Raw genomic sequence first — 21,197 nt, 5'->3', positions numbered from 1 at the left:
CTTCCCATGCTTGCACACACTCTCTCTCGCTCTTTCTCCAAATAAATAAATAAATAAATTAATTAATTAATTAAAAAAGAATCATAAGCAAATTCATGACACTCAACTCTTTTTTTTTTTAATTTTTTTTCAACGTTTATTTATTTTTGGGACAGAGAGAGACAGAGCATGAACGGGGGAGGGGCAGAGAGAGAGGGAGACACAGAATCAGAAACAGGCTCCAGGCTCTGAGCCATCAGCCCAGAGCCCGACGCGGGGCTTGAACTCCCGGACCGCGAGATCGTGACCTGGCTGAAGTCGGACGCTTAACCGACTGCGCCACCCAGGCGCCCCGACACTCAACTCTTGACTAAAAGTCAACGGAGGGACAAAAGAAAGAACAAAACAGCCTATGTCCTTCAAAAACCTTACTGATGATTTGTGATTGTTGAGTTTGTATAAGCGTCACATTGAATTTTTTTCATGTTTAATAGAATTAAATATCTCATACTTTTTGAAAAGATTGTATAAAAACAAGACCTTTGGTAAAAATACCTCCAATGTGTGTATCTATAGATTTAATCTCTGGACTTTATTATTAATACAGTCAAATGTAAGCAAGGCAATCCTGAACATTATGAAATGCATTTGTGAATTTTTATGAATTGGTTTATTTCTTAGCTGGTTGCAGAGCCTTCCACGAAATTGAGTGCCTAAAGGATTTTAATACCAAATCATTGGCTTTCCATTCATTTACTACTAATAGTACTCATTTCTATTTTCTTGGTTCTAAATAATCATAACCATAGCAGCATGTATTGTGTTGTTTTGACGTAAGTGGAAAATTGACATATTGTTTGCAGAAAGGGAGCATTAGACAGTTATAATAAAAATATTGTGCTGTTTTACTATAGGTTAAATGTAAACTGTTGTATGTCCTAATTCAAACACTTTTAATATTTTAATGTTCTTAGTTCCTTGTCTCAACTGTCACCACCTTAGTTCAGCTCCAGTTCTCTCCTTGCTAGATTCTTGCAAAGCTTCCCATCTCTTCCACCTGTATCCACCTTGCTCTTGTCCAGTCATTTTCCATGTAGGAGCAGAGACATTCTAATAATGTGCAAAATAAATCGTGTCATTTTCCCGCTTAAAATTCTTCAATATTTGCTCATTTCTCTTAGCAAAAAGGACAAAATTCACCAACATAAAACACAACAAGCTGCAGAATCAAATCTCTTCCAAGCTTTCCACCCTCCTTGCTCTCCCTGTTCCACTCATTGTAGTTTTCTTTTAAATTACTTCCTCATGCAGTTGAGATTCTGATGTATTCAGACTTTTTGTGTATGCTGTGACCTCTTGCTTGGAAAATACTTGGTCTTTTGTTTTATAACAAAATTCATCTCATATTTACATTTTATTCTTCTATTCATTCAAGAAATGTCTACCTACAGTGTACTGTGATAATATTGCAGATAAACTTGTGAGCAAAGTTAGACATAGTCTTTGGCCCCATGGCTATTAGAGCCCAAGTAGGAAAATAAACATGGAGCAAATACTTCCACAAATAACCTGACAAGTAAGAAAGTACTTTGAAAGAAAAGCATGTGGCAGTAGAAAAGCATATAATAAGAGTATACTAAGGAGATTTCACCCAATTATAGAGATCAGAAGGTTTTTAGGAATGATGATTAGCTGAGCTGGGAATGAGTAACAATTAACTGGGCAAAGTGGAGCAGCATAAAGGCATTAATGTGGGAGAGATCAAGCAAAAATAAAGAAGTGACTTTTACTCCCTGAGTGCTATCTACTGACCTGTGCCCTCCCAAAATGTATACAGTAAAACCTTGGTTTGTGGGCATAATTTGTTCTGGAAACTTGCTTGTAATCCAAAGCATTCGTATATCAAAGAGAATTTTAAGAACCATTGGCTCAGTTGTGATCATGTGACATTCAGTATCACATACCACACACATTGCAAGATGTCACTTGTTTATCAAGTCAAAATTTATTAGAAATGTTTGCTCGCCTTGTGAAACCCTCGCAGAAGAAGTTACTCACAATCCAAGGTATTACTGTATGTGGAAACCCTAATCCCCAGTGTGATTGTATCTGTACATGGGACTTTTAAAAGATAGCTAAACTTAAGTGAGGTCATGAGGCTCGGATAATAATCTGATAGGATTGGTGGTCGTATAAGGAGAAGAGGAAAGAAGGAAGAACATGGGCAAGAAGCTGGTTGTTTGCAAGCCAGGAAGAGAGATCTCATCAGAAATTGATTCTGCCAGCACCTTGATCTTGGGCTTCCCAGCGTCTGGGACTGTGAGAAACACATTTCTGTTGGTTAAGCCACCTGGTCTGTGGTATTTTGTTGTGGCAGCCCAAACAGACTAATCAACTGATGAAAGTCCTTTGTGACACAACAGATTACATGATTGTGCCTCTGTAAACTAGTTTCACTGCAGCCTGCCCTTCTCTTGATCTCCTCCTCTATTTTTCAGCTCAGTTTTCCTTTTCGTGTTGCCTCCTTCCATGAACAATCTTCCACCTGTGGCTTGAGAAAAATGCTGTTCCGTATTTACTTTATGCAGGCTAACATCTAGAGCAGAAATTTCTTCCCCCTACACTCATTAAAATGTTCATAGGACACAGATTGGCTCTATTGGGTCACATGCCTGGGAATTACTGTGCAGTACGTTTGGGTGATGTGCTCACTCTGTTCCAGAGTTGGGGTCCATTGCCAGAAGGCATGTGGGAAAAACCATTTTGCAGAATTAGAAGCAATCACCATGACTGCCCAACACTATGTTTCCTCCACCACTTTTTAATTCTATCTTTTACTCACTTCCTTGAGGGTATTTTGCTTTGAAATGTGGCTCAATCTTATTTAAATATTTAGAAAAACTTTGCACTTTAACAAAATTCTAAGAATACACTTACAATGTGAGTAGTGTAAACATTTTAAAACTTAATTTCAAGTATGTTGCAATGAAATACCTGAAATTATATTGCATGTCAGAATTGAAAACCATTTTCTATGTGCAAGAAAAACAGGAAATCAGAAGCCAGCCATTCCAGCTTTTATAAAGCCAAACCTTTTTCTGGATTCACTAGTAAGATAAGAATTGATTGTATTACTTTTCCATTTATATTGAAAATTATAATGTCATTTATGACATATCTCAATATCTGGCAAATTCCTCCCCTGAGAAAAGAGTATATCAAAATGAAAATATCATTCTTGACAAAATCTAAAATGGATTAAAATACAAATGAAGAAAATAAACAGTTTATAGTAAACTAGATAACTTTAGACAAGTCAGAATATTAACTGTGTTATTTTAAGAGCTGCCAATCTCTGTTGCTTATAATAAATTCTAGAATCTAGAGAATGATGTTTTGCTTTATGCTTCAGGATCCCTATGAATCATTCAAGGGTACAAATAATATAAATCCATAATCCCAAATTATCTATAGCTATATGCTTGTCTAAAATTTAAATTACACATGGCAACATTTTCATTTGATGACGGTGAGTTATTAACAACACATATTTATTGAGCACTTACTCCATGCTATGCATTGTTCTGTGGCACTTAAGATATATTGGTGAATGCAGCAAAGTTGCCTTCAGTCATTGAGTTTATGTTCTATGAGATTTTAGCAACCACTTATATTCATAGTTATGTGAATAAGGAAACTGGAATGGTGTGCCCATCAGATGGGCCTCTACAGATTGTCCTTTATCTTGGAGAAATCAGCTCATTTTATAGGCTAGCCTTAACCACTCACTAAAGAAAACTGATGTTGAGTATATACCAAATAGTGCTGCGTCTATCACAGGTAGAATTCAGTTAACTTCACAGACACCAGTGTCTATAAGAAAATCACTGATTTACTGACCTATATTAAAATCTACAAAACCAGCTATACAGGGACTAAGCTCCTGTATACATTCTTCCTCTGAGGACAAAATCCAGGAAAGCCCATCTATAATCAGAGGATTGCTTGCAGAGCATAAAATCGCATCATGGGAGTTAAAAAGAGGTTTCAAATGTTTGCAATATCAAATTGAAAAAAAAAATCTGTTAAGGTCAGCCTTCTATGAAGTGTCTAACTCCAAGTTTTTGTGCAAATTATTTTGCATTCTCTGGTATCACTCTAAAGTATACATACAGATAAACAAAGAGAAACATGCTCATTTCTCCATGGCTGATTCTAAAACCAACTCTTTGATTGTCTAATGAGGTACATTATACCTCAGTCTTCCCATTGTTGTTCCCTCAGATCTATCTACGTGGGAAAAGAAATGGAAAAGGATATAGAAAATGTGCTGGTCTCTAGTTTACTCAGTTACATGATCTTCATTACTGTCTAGTCAACCTGCCTAGCAAATATAATATAGGATTTCAACCTGGGAACTCACTCTTGTTTCTCTAAATATCTAGTTCATATCCTGTAATATCTAATGGATGTTTGGGTTTTTTTTTAATGATAAGCTCCCAATCTGTGATGCTCTGATTTCTGAGTTTACTCTCTAAAAGTGCATTTTGTGCAGTCTTAATAATAGTCCTCACTTTTTCTCCACCCACCACAAGTTTATTATTTCACAAAACACTCAACATCCCACTCACTGTCAACTCTACTTTAAAACTGTTGTTACATGTTCCCAGTACATTCCCTATAGAAGAGTTTATTATCTTCTCTACTGATATCCTCATTTGCCTTGTCCTATGGCTCTGTGAAAAGTTGGAGTCTGGTTTATACACATAACACAATAAACGATTCCCATAAAAGGCAATGACATTTGTAAAAAGGTGGTGCTTTCAGTAAACTGCAGTATTGGAAAAAGCATGTGTGATAGTGAATTATTTATGCATAATTCATATTCAACAAAATCAATGATGTATTTATCCTTAATGGATCCCTCTGAAAATGGTTTCTGATTCACAGGACAACTAAAGGTTCTTAAATTAACAGTAGGAGGTGTGTTACTCATCCTTGTGCAAAGTTTTCATAGCATAGCCTCAAAGATATGCCTGAATTGACTTGTGATTATCAGTGTGTCGTGGATTTGACCAGGACATGCTGATTTACTAGTGGAATTATTATTGCTTCTAGAATATTTATTTATTTTTTTAATTTTTTTTAATTCATTTGTACGTTCAGTTAGTTGGTTATTTAGGTACTTAGGGGAGACATAGAAATGCACCACTAATATCTCCCTTCAAGCAAGGACTCTGCCTAACTGCAAGCTGTTGTAACAGTGGAGACAACAGAGAGGTTAAGTAATAAATGGATCCTGATCAAAATTGGGCATATGATGGGTCCACTGGATCCATAAACCCAATTATTGGCCATTTCCACAACTTTGGGATATGTAATTGCCATATATGTATGTGATAGTTGGAGTAACTACCATTATAATGGATCTTTAGGCTGTGCAATGTCATAGTAGGGAAAGGCAAGGAGAAGTCTCTGAATTACCCCTACAGCCATTATTTCTTTAAGGATAATAGCAGAGATATAAGCTATGCAGCAGTGGTAGCCTCTATCACATCCCCATTATATTAGCAAGTATGGGTCCTTTACAAATTGGGTGGATCCTGAAGTATGCATAGATGACCAAAGTTCCTCCAAGTAATAAAGTTTCATCTCTGTGCTCATGTAGTATCATTGCTAGAGGCCTCAGGTACATAGTATGTAGATTCTGATTTGGTGAATGACTTATGTCCTATCCCAATCAGGAAAGAAAATTAGTTTGTATTCACATGGAATAATCAAAGTCAGCCACTGACAAGACTGTGTTACCAGTGGTTCAGAACTCTTTAGAAAGGAAGCTTTCTTCTACTTCCATGTAAGTGACCCAGGCTAGGGACATGACAACTTAGAGTTAAAGGGGATTTAGATATGAAAGTGAAAAAAGGAGGAGACATATACCAGTTTGGGTAAAACTATTAGAGTGAGTATTTTTAGTCCACATTACCATTATTCTTTTAAGTGTCCCCACACTAAGGCGGGCACACTCAAATTCTGGAGAAGGGATCCCCAAATGTGTATGGTCAAGTGGACTTACATGGTAAAAAGAATGGATGGTGACAGATACGGAGGTGTGCTGCTTGACTTTCTTCAAGAAAGGACTCACTGGCCAACTGCAAGGACTGTAGTTAGTTGACAGCCTCAGCTGCTAACTCCTTCAGGTCAACCTTCACTTTTGTACTAAGAGCACACTCTTTCGGTGGCCCCAGTCATTGACTGAGAAGCACTGTGATGCCAAGGCCCAGTCATTTCCATACAAAGTACAACTCCTCTAACGGCTAATCCTTCCTCCACCTAGGAAGAATATGTAGGTTGGAATCTGCCAATTCGGTGTTATTATCTAAGGCTTCCCCTTTCCATTCTTGTTTCTACCTATTACCTTTCATTGCTATTACTTTCCAGTTAACTGTTGCACTCCTAGCTCTGTCTTGGGATGTACTTCACAGAGGACCCAATGCAAATAATTTTTTTATAAAGTGCCCAAAATTGCTTAGAAGGAAAATCAAGATTTGGTGTTTTTCTGCGTTTTAGGTTGGTTTTACAGCTGGAACCTAAAATAAATAAATAAATAAATAAATAAATAAATAAATAAATAAATAAATAAATAAATGATATATATATTCTACTTAAACATCAAAATTAATTATACTTGGAATTTCTACTTGAGACTTTTCAAACTTTATGTACTCAGAGGAATTTCTAATTCTGGCTATGAGATAGTGACTAGTGTCAGACTCACCTTTCTGCACTGAACAATTAAAAATGTATTATAGGGGCGCCTGGTTGGCTTAGTCAATTAAGCCTCTGACTTCAGTTCAGGTCATGATCTCATGGTTCGTGAATGTGAGCCCCATGTCCAGCTGTGTGCTGACAGCTCTGAGCCTGGAGCCTGCTTCAGATCCTGTGTCCCACCCTCTCTCTGCCCTTCCCTTGCTCACACTCTCTCTCTGTCTCTCCAAAAATAAACAAATACTAAAAAATAAATTTAAAAAAATAAAAAATATATCAACCTTAAAATTTATATAGAATATATGCAAGTGAAAAAAAACGAACTTTTAAATATTGGACAATAGGCCAAGCTGGGATGTTTCTTACAGAGGGGAAATAAATATAATATGCTCCATAACCACCATGGTTCCTGCCTGAAGGCACTTCTGGACCATGAAACATGGAAGGTATATTGGTTTGAATAGTGTCCTCCAAAATTCATGTCATCTGGAACTTCACAATGTGACTGTGTTTGGAAATAGGTTCTTTGTAGATATAGTTGGTTAAGATGAGCCCATACTGAATAAGAATGAATATTAGATCCAATATATGCATATAGTATGATTCCATCTACATAAAATTTTGGAACTGAGAAAAGTGCAGTTGCCTTGGTATAATAGGGTTTTAGGGAGTAGGGGGAGAATGAGTAGAGATGTCTGGGAAGAGAAATGAGGATCTTTCTGGGTGATAAAATTTTTCTGTATCTTGAAAGGGGTATGGGCTAACCTAACACACTGGGTGTGTGCATTTATTAAACCTCACTTAACTCTATAATCCACTGTACTTTCCAGTGTATGTAAATTATATCTCATTTTCACAAGTTTATTTAAAAATTTATAATAGAGTTTTGCACACAGAAAGCCTAAATACTGGAAATCAGCTTTTCAGGAAAGTGGGGGCTTGCTTAAGTTCTAAAACATCAGTACACTTGATTTTATCTAGGCAAATCTATCTCTTAACAGACGGACATCATGACTAATTTTTGTGTCAGCATGCATGCCAAAAATAAATAAATAAATAAACACAGTCAACAGGGACTATTTACAATTTCTTCATAGCTAAAGAGTTTCTTTGAAATTTGTGACATTTTTGGGGAACTTTTAAAGCCTACACACATGCAGAGTTTTTTTCATGTACAGAGTTCTTATGTACAGCCAAAGAATGGTGTTTTGAGATTTGATGATTTGTAGATACTGTTTTTTTTTTACAGTTACTTTTAGAGGTGTCTTTAAAACCTCTAGAATATTGGCTGGGAAAATAGTAATACATGTACAGTTTTTCCAAGAAGACATACTTTAAGAGAGAAGTTGTGGTAAAGTTATAATAACTCCAATCTCATCTTGGTAGATGATAGGTTTTACCATGCATTGAGGAGAAGGCACACACTAACTCCTTTGTTCTCTCTGACCCTTTCTCTACTCCCATCCTTCTTAAAATAGGATGAAGTTGCACTTTCTTCTACTACCTGCTTTGCTCTCTATTCCATCCAGTGACTTGTTCTTAACTTTTCAATTTTAGATGACCCTAGTGCTCTATTTCTAAAATTGCTTTCATTAACACTAGAGAGTGAGTTCTATGTCTTCAATAATAGGCTAATGTAGTTTAAAAAAGAAAAAAAATAAACTTCTAAATTAATTTTAAATTAACCATTGATGTTTTTTAAAATTCAGTCAGAATAATTTTACTGGACGGGCACCTGGATGGCTCAGTCGGTTAAGACTCTGACTTTGGCTCAGGTCATGATCTCGTGAGTTTGAGCCCGGCATCAAGCTATGTGCTGACAGCTCGGGGCCTGGAGCCTGCTTTGGATTCTTTCTCTCTCTCTTTCTCTCTCTCTCTCTCTCTCTCTCTGCCCCTCCCCTGCTCACGCTCTGTCTCTCCCTCTCTCAAAAATAAATAAACATTAAAAATGTTTTAATAATTTAAAAAAATTAACAAAAGAATATTTTTACAGGGTTGCTAACTATAGATAGAATTGTGAATGAATTTTTCAAACCTTCTATTTTTAGACTGTTTTATAATGTACTTACATTTTTGCACTTTTTGTTGATTTTTCATAGCTTATTGAATTTTCCATAATGTGCTTTTATACAGTTTAGAATTTAATAGTTAAATTTTAAATTCAACCATACATAGAAAGAAAAAGGATCAAACAGCCTTTTGAATAGATAGAAGAAATGACAGTTTTATAATTTATTGGTTACACTGTTTTAAAGAAAGAGAAACCTCAGTGCTTTGGCAGTTACTCTCAGAAACTGATAAGCAAACTTAAGATATAGAAAACTTTGATATGCAGGTTGACAAGGGATGATATAAGGAAATTGAGAAGGTTAAAAAATTCACATTAATTTGGCCTTGATCCTTCTAAAGCAAAGTTGACATGGGAAAATGATGTCTTTTGTGTTTTCTGCATATATTTGTCTATCTATTGATTTTACCTACCAGTTCTAAACTACTCCAGTGTAATCTCATTGTATATCACCAAACTATCCTTGAATCATTGTATCAAACTCAATCTCCTTTTTAATTTTCTTTCCTTCTCTATAATTCCTAATATCCCTCTCACATTTTGTGTTTGGACCACGTATTTGACATTCTCATCTCATTTATTATGATCACTATAGATTTCCCTCTACAACTTAGTTTAGTTCCCTCAACACATGTGAGACAATCTACAAAAATTAGCAGAAAATTACTGAAAATGTGGACATGTGAATCTTTTCTCTAAACTCTGGATATTCTATTTCTCTTTAGCATGTATTACTGAATACCACATAATAGTCCATAAGATTTTAATTATTTTGCATTATGCATTTTGTTTGCTATGTTTCCTTGGCCATGCCAGTCACAGGTGAAAATATTCAAGAGATAAAGTCCTTCCCTGTGATGTAGGAAATAACTTTCTAGTACTCACCACATATTTTTTATGAGGATATTATTGTGGAAGGCATACACATATTATAACTTACGTCTCTCAATGGTACGTATATTCCAACACTATTTAGGAATGTGTAATCATTGAAATGAGAATGGATAGTAAACAGAACATTTCCAAACACACTGTGAATAATTTGTTTCAGAATTTCTTGCTGTGGGAATATGCCAAACATTAAAAAGACTTATGATAGAAGCTAAAAACAATAGAATGCATTTTTTAAAAAACAAGATTAGAGAGACCTTCGAAAATATCTTGAAATTTCATCCCTTTTTTCTTTGTTTTCTGAGAGCTGTTTGGCAATGGGAGATTTAAGCTAGACTGCAAATGTAGACTTATCTAGTGATAAATACTGCTACGCCAGCAATCATATTAAAATATATAAATGTATCAAAGTAACATGCTGTACACCTTGAACTTACACAATGTTATATGTTACATGTATTCAATAAAATATTTTTAAACTGTTTTAATTCTGAAGCCATTTCTCATGAAAGAAATATAAAGGGAAGAATAATTACTTCCTAATGAGGATTGAAAATAAAAATGAGATATTTTGTAATTTAACAGCTAATCTTTCAAGAAATTACAATTATTCAAATACCACTTATGATTACTTTCTTACTTTAGGTGGTTAGTTATATGGCAACTTAATTTAGAAGTTAAAAAAAAAAGACTTGAGTTTAGTTGTCCCAAAGAGAATCAATTTCCTGAGCGCACAGTTTTTAGAATTGTTTTTTTACAAGATTTTCTGTACTTTAATGCACAGAAAGAATACTGCCCAATTTAGTTATTACAGCATTATTCTGTTCTTACAAATATGTTGGTACTAATAATAACGTTTTGAGCATGATATTTTTCTCTTTCATGTTTTTCTATTTTCTCTCACCCAGTCATCCACTTGTATTCCTAATTCCCACATTTTCTGTCTCCTCCATGTCCTTCCACCTGAGACTCTCTTCTCTTTCTTGCTTATTTATTACTATTTGTTCTGCACACACTCACAGCCTCTACTGACATTTAGACTCCCTGTTCATTTAAAAATGATCCAGGTTTTTAGATTGACAGTCATATTCTGCTGGTTAATATATTACAGTGTCTTTTTTTTTAAGGTCAAGTCTTCTATATCAGTGTAAGTTCTCCTGAAAGTTCAACACGAAATCTCAAGCACATTGAAGTTTGGATGAAGAAACAACACAACTCATGATCTTTGGTGTATAATAGCTCCACAACAGGAATACCTCCCAGGGCCAGTTGTTAACAACTGCCATCACACCACAGAGTTGGTTAATGTTAACTTCCAGTTGTAGCTGAATATCTTCAAGATGATGACTCATGTGTGCCCTCTAGCCTTTGATCCATCAATGAGAACCTCACTAGCTATCTCATGAAGAGATAGTTCTATGAATTCCTGGTCTTCTTTCTTACAGAAGCAGAGTCTAAGAATTGTATACATCATCATCTCCATGTTCATCTACTCTTTCCACCCAACAACATGTACAAAGTTGGATAGTAGAGGAATAGAGAAGGTTTATCCTCAATGCTAGCAGAAATTGAGCTACAGTTAAATTAGATATAGATTCAGTTTAGTGTCTGTTTTCCACTGGACTTAAAACTCTTCTAGGAAAGCAAACTAGTGGAGTGCTTGGGTGGCTCAGTCAGTTAAGCATCCAACTGAGGCTCAGGTCATGATCTTGCAGTTTATGTGTTCAAGCCCCACATTGGGCTCTGTGCTGAGAGCTCAGAACCTGGAGTCTGCTTTGGATTCTGTGTCTCCCTCTCTCTTTGCCCTCCCCCACTCATGTTCTGTCTGTCTCTCTCACTCTTTCTCTCTTTCACACTCAAAAATAAATGAGCATTAAAAAAAGAAAGCAAACTAGGATGTGTGATGCTTCACAATGACCATCAGAGCTCTGTGCTCATGTTACCCTTTTAAAATAATTTTTGATGTTGTTGACAAAAAAATTAACATATACACAGATGTCATTTGTACTTTGAATAAGTACAAAGATATCTTCTTTTATTTATTTATTTTTAATTTTTTAAATGTTTATTTTTGAGAGAGAGAGAGCATGCGTGCATAAGTGGGGGAGGGGCAGAGAAAGAGGGAGACGCAGAATCCAAAGCAGGCTCCAGGCTCCAGCCTTCTCAGCACAGAGCCCAACACGGGGCCTGAACCCACAAACCGCCAGATCATGACCTGAGCTGAAGTTGGACGCCTAACCAACTGAGCCACCCAGGCACCCCAAAGATATCTTCTTTTAAAAAAATAAACCCAAGTTTTGCATCTGGAGATTAGATTTTTGTTCTTATGAACACTTTCAAAGAATAATTCAAAACATATAGTCGATTTTCAAGAAATTCTTTCACTTGCATATAAGATACAATAATCAATAGATTGTTTTCCTTCAACAAAGGAAAAAGGGCATGATTTATTTATTTATTTTATTTATTTTTTTTATTAAATTTTTTTTTCAACGTTTATTTATTTTTGGGACAGAGAGAGACAGAGCATGAACGGGGGAGGGGCAGAGAGAGAGGCAGACACAGAATCGGAAACAGGCTCCAGGCTCTGAGCCATCAGAAAAAGGGCATGATTTATATAAAAGATGAGAAAGAGAAGGAAAAATATATAGATGGTTTTGGTCCAAGTGATTTTTTTTTTCTTTCACAGGAGCTAGCAGCCAACAAAAGAAGCCAGTCAGGGTGTTCTGCCATTGGCAGATCAGTGGGTCATCAAAGAAAACAATTTTAATTGTTTGTGGATTCTCAAGACAAACTTTGGCATACACAGCATCTAACAGGCTCTCTCTGTATACTAGCTATCAAAGTCTTTTGTTAACACTTCTTTCCTAGATCTGAATGTGCTTCTTTTATCAGAATTCCCCAAACTAGAGCTGAGCATCTGATGACATAGCTAAAATTCCTTAATGAAAAGCTATACCATGTTTATAAATAACATACCCTCTCATTATTCTTTGACTCTATTTTATAAAATAAAGATGAGCTTTCCACTTCTATCAGTTTACAGATATGGTGTCACTATGAATTCTTAGATATTTCAAACTCATGATTGCAAAACCAAGTATCTGAATGAAATCACCACCACCAATAATAATCTCCTCTCTCTGTCTTTTCCATGTACAGTCTTGTTGTTGTTATTGTTGTCTCTGAAAAGAAACTTTAGAAATGTTAAATCTTTGAGCTAATGGGCATATTCACTATACAGCAAGGAAGTCGGTGTACCTGAAGCTTATTTTAAATAGAAGAGCAGCAGACAAAACCCCTGCTTATGTAAGGTTTTTAGTTTTTAGGCCTTTTTTATTTTGTTTTTGTGGGGGTTTTTGTTTGGTTTTGCTTATGATAATGATTTTTGATTTTACTTGGGTAGATTTGATGTGGTTTACATTTTCACAGGATCCTTTTGCAGGGTATTGAGAATAGAGAGCAAAGTAGAAAGGGTGGAGTAAGTGGAATCTTGCAGTAGGATTTATAATAATCCAGGCAGGAGTTGATTATTGGATTAAGCACTGCTATAGAGGTGGTGAAAAGAGGTTAAATACTACATAAAGATCTACTGATAGACAGGATGTAGAGTATGACAGAAAGATGGAAATCAAGATGGACTACCACCTTGTTATTTTGTGTGCTTTGAAGTTTCTCCTGAGCCACCTTTAATAGGATTGTGTGTCTGAACCTGGAAATATCCTAAAGACTTAGATTGACTGCGCTCAGTCAGATTTCTTTTGGCCATCTAGATGTGGGGTGAATAGTGTCCTAAAATAGTGACAGGATGCTCATTCTCACTTATGGTTAAATAAATGCAATTAAAGTAATATTTTTCTCTCATTGTTTTGGAAAAGCACAAAGTTTGATAGCACACAGTGGGAAGGGCATGGGAAAGTAGGAATTTTCATATACACTATAAATGTGGAGAGTAATTTGGTAGGACCATGAAGGGTATGATATTGAAGTATCCATAAAAATTAGAAATTTGGGGTGCCTGGGTGGCTCAGTCGGTTAAGGTTCTGACTTCGGCTCAGGTCATGATCTCACAGTCTGTGGGTTCGCGCTCTGCATCGGGATCTGTGCTGACAGCTCAGAGCCTGGAGCCTGCTTTGGATTCTGTGTCTCCCTCTCTCTCTGACTCTCCCACCTTGTACTCTGTGTTTCTCTCTCTCTCTCTCTCTCTCTCTCTCTCTCTCTCTCTCAAAAGTAAATAAACATTAAAAAAATTTTTTCATATGAAATGTATTGTCAAATTGGTTTCCATACAACACCCAGTGCTCATCCCAACAGGTGCCCTCTTCAATGCCCATCACCCACTTTCCCCTCCCTCTCACCCGCATCAACCCTCAGTTTATTCTCAGTTTTTAAGAGTCTCTTATGATTAGCCTCCTTCCCTCTCTTTAACTTTTTTTTTTCCTCTTCTGCTCCCCCATGGTCTTCTGTCAAGTTTGTCAGGATCCAGATAGAAGTGAAAACATACGGTACCTGTCTTTGTCTGTATGACTTATTTCACTTAGCATAACACTCTCCAGTTCCATCTATGTTGCTACAAAAGGCCATATTTCATTCTTTCTCATTGCTATGTAGTATTCCATTGTATATATAAACCACAACTTCTTTATCCATTCATCAGTTGGTGGACATTTAGGCTCTTTCCATAATTTGGCTATTGTTGAAAGTGCTGCTATAAATTTTGGGGTACAAGTGCCCCTATACATCAGCACTCCTGTATCTCTTGGATAAATTCCTAGCAGTGATATATCTGGGTCATAGGGTAGGTCTATTTTTAATTTTTTGAGGAACGTCCACACTGTTTTCCAGACTGGCTGTACCAATTTGCATTCCCACCCACAGTGCAAGAGGGTTCCCGTTTCTCCACATCCTCTCCAGCATCTATAGTCTTCTGATTTGTTCATTTTAGCCACTCTGACTGGCGTGAGGTGATATCTCAGTGTGTTTTTGATTTGTATTTCCCTGATGAAGAGGGACGTTGAGCATCGTTTCATTTGCCTGTTGGCCATCTAGATGTCTTCTTTAGAGAAGTTTCTATTCATATCTTCTGCCCATTTCTTCACTGGATTATTGTTTTTCGGGTGTGTAGTTTGGTGAGTTTTTATAGATTTTGGATACTAGCCCTTTGTCCGATATGTCATTTGCAAATATCTTTTCCCATTCCATTGGTTGCCTTTTAGTTTTGTTGATTGTTTCCTTTGCAGTGCAGAAGCTTTGTATCTTCATGAGGTCCCAATAGTTCATTTTTGCTTTTAATTCCCTTGCCTTTGGGGATGTGTCAAGTAAGAAATTGCTGCAGCTGAAGTCAGAAATGTTTTTTTCCTGCTTTCTCCTCTAGGGTTTTGATGGTTTCCTGTCTCACCTTCAGGTCCTTCATCTATTTTGAGTTTATTTTTGTGAGTGGTGTAAGAAAGTGGTCTAGTTTAATTCTTCTGCATGTTGCTGTCCAGTTCTCCCACCACCATTTGTTAAAAAGACTGTCTTTTTCCCATTGGATATTTTTTCTGCTTTGTCAAAGATTAGTTGGCCATACTTTTGTGGGTCCAATTCTGGAGTCTCTTTTCTGTTCCATTGGTCTATGTGTCTGTTTTTGTGCCAATACCATGGTGTCTTGATAACAGCTTTGTAGTAGAGCCTAAAGTCTGGGATTGTGATGCCTGCTGCTTTGGCCTTCTTCATCGAAATTACTTTGCGTATTCGGGGTCTTTTATGGTTCCATACAAACTTTAGGATTGCTTGTTCTAGCTACAAGAAGAATGCTGGTGCAATCTTGGGATTGCATTGACTGTGTAGATTGCTTTGGGTAGTATTGAGATTTTAACAATATTTATTCTTCCAATCCATGAGCACGGAATGTTTTTCCATTTCTTTGTATCTTCTTCAATTTCCTTCATAAGCTTTCTATACTTTTCAGCCTACAGATCTTTTAGATCTTTGGTTAGTTTTATTCCTAGGTATTTTATGATTCTTGGTGCAATTGTGAATGGGATCAGTTTCTTTATTTGTCTTTCTGTTGCTTCATTATTAGTGTATAAGAATGCAACTGATTTCTGGACATTGATTTTGTATCCTGTGACTTTGCTGAATTCCTGTATCAGTTCTAGCAGACTTTTGGTGGAGTCTATCGGATTTTCCATGTATAATGTCATGTCATCTGCAAAAAGTGAAAGCTTGACTTCATCTTTGCCAAATTTGATGCCTTTGATTTCCTTTTGTTGTCTGATTGCTACTGCTAGAACTTCCAACACTATGTTAAACAACAGCGGTGAGAGTGGACATCCCTGTCGTGTTCCTGATCTCAGGGGGAAAGCTGTCAGTTTTTACCCATAGAGGATGATATTAGCTGTGGGCTTTTCATAAATGGCTTTTATGATGTTTAAGTATGTTCCTTCTATCCCGACTTTCTCGAGGGTTTTTATTTAGAAAGGGTGCTGGATTTTGTCGAAGGCCTTTTCTGCATCGATTGACAGGATCATATGGTTCTTATCTTTTCTTCTATTAGTGTGATGTATCACGTTGATTGATTTGCGAATGTTGAACCAGCCCTGCATCCCAGGAATGAATCCCACTTGATCATGGTGAATAATTATTTTTATAAGCTGTTGAATTCGATTTGCTAGTATCTTATTAAGAATTTTTGCATCCATATTCTTCAGGGATATTCCCCTGTAGTTCTCTTTTTTTGCTGGATCTCTGTCTGGTTTGGGAATCAAAGTAATGCTGGCTTCATAGAATGAGTCTGGAAGTTTTCCTTCCCTTTCTATTTTTTGGAACAGCTTGAGAAGGATAGGTATTATCTCTGCTTTAAATGTCTGGTAGAATTCCCCAGGGATGCCATCTGGTCCTGGACTTTATTTGTTGGGAGATTTTTGATAACTGATTCAATTTCTTCACTGGTTATGGGTCTGTTCAAATTTTCTATTTCTTCCTGTTTGAGTTTTGGAAGTGTGGGGGGTGCTTAGGAATTTGTCCATTTCTTCCAGGTTGTCCGGTTTTTTGGCATATAATTTTTCATTGTATTCCCTGATAATTGCTTTTATTTCTGAAGGATTGGTTGCAATGAATCCATTTTCATTCATGATTTTATCTATTTGGGTCCTCTCCCTTTTCTTTTTGAGAAGCCTGGCTAGAGTTTTATCAACTTTGTTTATTTTTTTATAAAAAACAACTCTTGGTTTCATTGATCTGCTCTACAGTTTTTTAGATTCTATATTGTTTATTTCTGCCTGATCTTTATTATTTCTCTTCTTCTGCTGGGTTTAGGCTGTCTTTGCTGTTCTGCTTCTAGTTCCTTTAGGTGTGCTGTTAGATTTTGTATTTGGGATTTTTCTTATTTCTTGAGATAGGCCTGGACTGCAATGTATTTTCCTCTCAGGACTGCCTTCGCTGCATCCCAAAGGGTTTGGATTTTTGTATTTTCATTTTCGTTTGTTTCCATATATTTTTAAAATTCTTCTCTAATTGCCTAGTTGACCCATTCATTCTTCGGTAGGGTGTTCCTTTTCCTCCATGCTTTTGGAGGTCTTCCAGACTTTTTCCTGTGGTCGATTTCAAGTTTCATAGCATTCTGGTATGAAAGTGTGCATGGTATGATCTCAATTCTTGTATACTTATTAAGGGCTGTTTTGTGACCCACTATGTGATCTAGCTTGGAGAATGTTCCATGTGCACTCAAGAAGAAAGTATATTCTGTTGCTTTGGGATGCAGAGTTCTAAATATATCTGTCAAGTCCATCTGATCCAATGTATCATTCAGGGCCCTTGTTTCTTTATTGATCCTGTGTCTAGAGGATCTATCCATTGCTATAAGTGGAGTATTAAATTCCCCTGCAATTACCACATTCCTATCAATAAGGTTGCTTATGTTTGTGATTAATGTTTTATATATTTGGGGGCTTCTGTATTTGGTGCATAGACATTTATAATTGTTAGCTCTTCCTGATGGATAACCCTGTAATTATTATATAATGCCTTTCCTCATGTCTTGTTACAGCCTTTAATTTAAAGTCTAGTTTGTCTGATATAAATATGGCTACCCCAGCTTTCTTTTGACTTCTAAAATTGTTTAAAATTAGAAATTCATATCTAGCTTTTAAACAGAAATTACACTGCTCAACATTTAGAGACAATTTTTGATGTGTTTCACAGATGTGTATTAGAATTTATTTTTTCTTAATAACAAAACACTGAAAGTGACCTAATTGACCTTTGGTCATTGGTTGAATAAATTATTTACCTAGTCTATGTATATCTGGTTAGTATACTACTGTGCAGTAACTTTTTAAAAGTATATCATTTATATTTAAGTTATATTCTTAAAAAGTGAAAGGTAGAAAAATGTTTATAATTCATTCTTTTATTATAAAAATGATTACATATATTTATCAATATATATCTATATATATATGATTTTAGATGCATAGAAAGTTTGTTGAAGAGTATAAAAATGGCTAACAGACCCAGCCTTTGTGAGGAGAATTTCTACCTCAGGAGAGATCCTTATGTTTGACATCTTTTGCAGTGCTGGAAGTTTCTTGGTGTGCACATATTATGTATTTAATTAATTTAGCTAAAAATATAAAAGTTGACCATTTCAGAGAAGTGGTGTGATATATTATTGACCACATTAATCTATAAGTGTCCATCTGTTAAATTTTCAATTATTTTAATTCTGTTTTTTTCTGAAATATCTAGTATCTAACATATGTGGTCAAAATTACCTGAGTAATTATTTTATTAAATATCTATTTTATATTTTGTATTTTGTTCTATTTTGTATTCCCAATGAGCACTGGGTTCTTCTCACATGTTTAGTAAGGACTGGAGTATTGCAATTTCACTGACTTCCCAATTGCTAAACTTATTGTTTGCTTTCCAACTTTGCTCTGTTTGATCTTATTCAAGCATTGTGTTACATTGACTACCACCTACTGGTAGTCAAGGCATTCCTCCTTGACTTCACAATGACTGACTACACTCTCTCTTGAATTTTTTTTTCTCTCCTCTTTTTTTTTCCCTATATTCTTTAGCTGGCAGCCTTTTGCCCTGTGTGTCCTCCTTAATGATTAGTTCTCCCCAGGGTCCTGTCACTCCAAGTCAGGTAATCTTAACTTAGATTCTCAGACTTCAAAGTTCATAGAATTCAGATTGAATCTATGAACTTGGATAAGAAAGAGTTAAATTACATTTTTATTTATCTTTAGCTTAAATTTTGAATGTAAGCTGCAAACCTAAAGTATTAGCAATAGTACCTATATCTCTGTGACTAATGGAAATTGAGTATTTTATATCACATGACAGATATTACAGACACACAGCATGCCATTTATACCCACCACTAGTTTGAAATTACAGTAGCTATTAGGTTTTCCACTAGAGCTTGTTATTGATTATTGATTATTGTTGGTGAATAAGCAAATGTGTGACCATAACTCAAATATGCTTATATTTTGATAATTATTTTAATAAATGGGTCTTTTTTGTGACCCTATATATTTACTTCTGCACATTTAAATGACTTATCCAAGGGGGTCCTGGGTGGCTCAATTGATTGAGCATCTGACTTCGCATAGGTTATGATCTCATGGTCTGTGAGTTTGAGCCCTGCGTTGGGCTTTGTGCTGACGGCTCAGAGCCTGGAGCCTCCTTCAGATTCTGTTTCTCCTTCTCTCTCTGCCCCCACCCACCCCCATGTTCTGTCTGTCTGTCTCTCTCTCAAAAATAAACAAACATTAAAAAAAATTAAATGACTTACCAAAAAATGCTTTCATAGACTTTACCAGTCTATCAAAAGGGAGAATAACACAGAAAAGTTGAAGAAAGTTGAGTCTTCCCTTGGATAACCACATCACCTCCAAGACTTCAGTAATCATCAAGATCAAATGATCCTCAAATCTATATCTTCAAGAAAGCCTTCTCTCCTAACCTAGGTCATTAAGTTAGAGTCAATTCATTCTAATGAGAATTCACTCTTCCCCTTCCCCATCTCTACCTTCATATCTGGGTACCCCTGTATCCCCTGTATTTATTCATATTGCCCACATTTATGTAGTTTCACAAGCCAAATCATATAGTCATTCTTTATTCCTCTAGCTTAAATAAAGAAAAAAAATCCATCTGCCAATTTTTGTGCCAAAAGCTATTTGGGATTTGCATCCCAATTTGATTTTCTCTTCACAGCAATCCTACACACACAAAAAAGTTACTGAGCCCTTGGTAGACTGGAAAACACTAGCATGGAGAAATTAAATATTATTAAATGATCAAATGAAAAGTCAAGTCCAGTTGTCTGATACAAAAGACCATACTCTCTATATCACATAAAGAGTCAGTAGAATCCTTTATTACTTTCCTCATCTTACTAAAAACTCAAGGAAGTGGGAGCCATGCTTCCTTCCTTCCTTCCTTCCTTCCTTCCTTCCTTCCTTCCTTCCTTCCTTCTTTCCTTCTTCAAACATTTACTGATTCCCTACCATACTTTAGAGGGTCTCAGTTCTGTATTAGGAAAAAAACATAAAGTTGAATGAGACGTGACACCTAGTCTCAGTCACCTTACAAATGATCCTTTTTTTTTTTTGCAATTTAAACATCTACAGGCAGAGTGACTTGCAAAAATTGGACAAAAGTTCCTTTAAGAATTGGATAGTGTAGTGACTAATAATACTAATTATTGGTAATGCCAACTGAAATTGTTAAGTACAGCTTCAAAACAGCAGTTACAGAATTTGTTCTACTATCTTGAATTTGATATCCAAGTACGTTCTTTTTTGTGAATACATTTTATTCAGTTTCCAGCACTGTCAGTGATAATAAATTTACTTACAAATGTGTAGACAACCAATGACAGACACCATATTTTATCATCAGTGATAAAGTCCAATTTCCCACATTTTTCTCACTGTGACCGAAACAAACAAAACTACCACACATTAGTAGGTCTTGGGAATTTCTATTATAACTGTTAAATCTATATTTAAGTATTTGAATAGTGTTTTGAAAATGAACTTACTATTTTATAAAAAAAACAATGGATGCTTATTATCTAAAAACATACATGAAACCCAAAAGAAAAAAAAAAGTAAAAGACTACTTACTCTCTTATATACAAGGTAATATTATTAGAAATCAGATTAACCCTGGTGCCTGTGTGGCTCAGTCGGTTGAGCGTCTGACTTTGGCTGAGGTCATGATCTCACGGTTCATGAGTTCGAGCCTCGCATAGGGCTCTGTGCTGACAGCTCGGAGACTGGAGCCTGCTTTGGATTCTGTGTGTGTCTCTCTCTCTCCTGTCCCCCCCACTTGTGCTCTGTCTCTCTGTCTTTCTCTCAAAAGTAAATATACATTAAAAATAAATTTTAAAAAATCAGATTAACCCCGCTCCAGGCATTACTATTGTATTTATTAATAGAGGCTATATGGATAGGTAACCAGATATGTATGAATGGAATTTTTAAATAAA

This window comes from Prionailurus bengalensis, chromosome A2 (assembly GCF_016509475.1).
Source record: "Prionailurus bengalensis isolate Pbe53 chromosome A2, Fcat_Pben_1.1_paternal_pri, whole genome shotgun sequence".
NCBI lineage: Eukaryota > Metazoa > Chordata > Mammalia > Carnivora > Felidae > Prionailurus > Prionailurus bengalensis.
The sequence above is the reverse complement of the archived record's forward strand: the minus strand, read 5'-3'. Positions refer to the sequence as shown.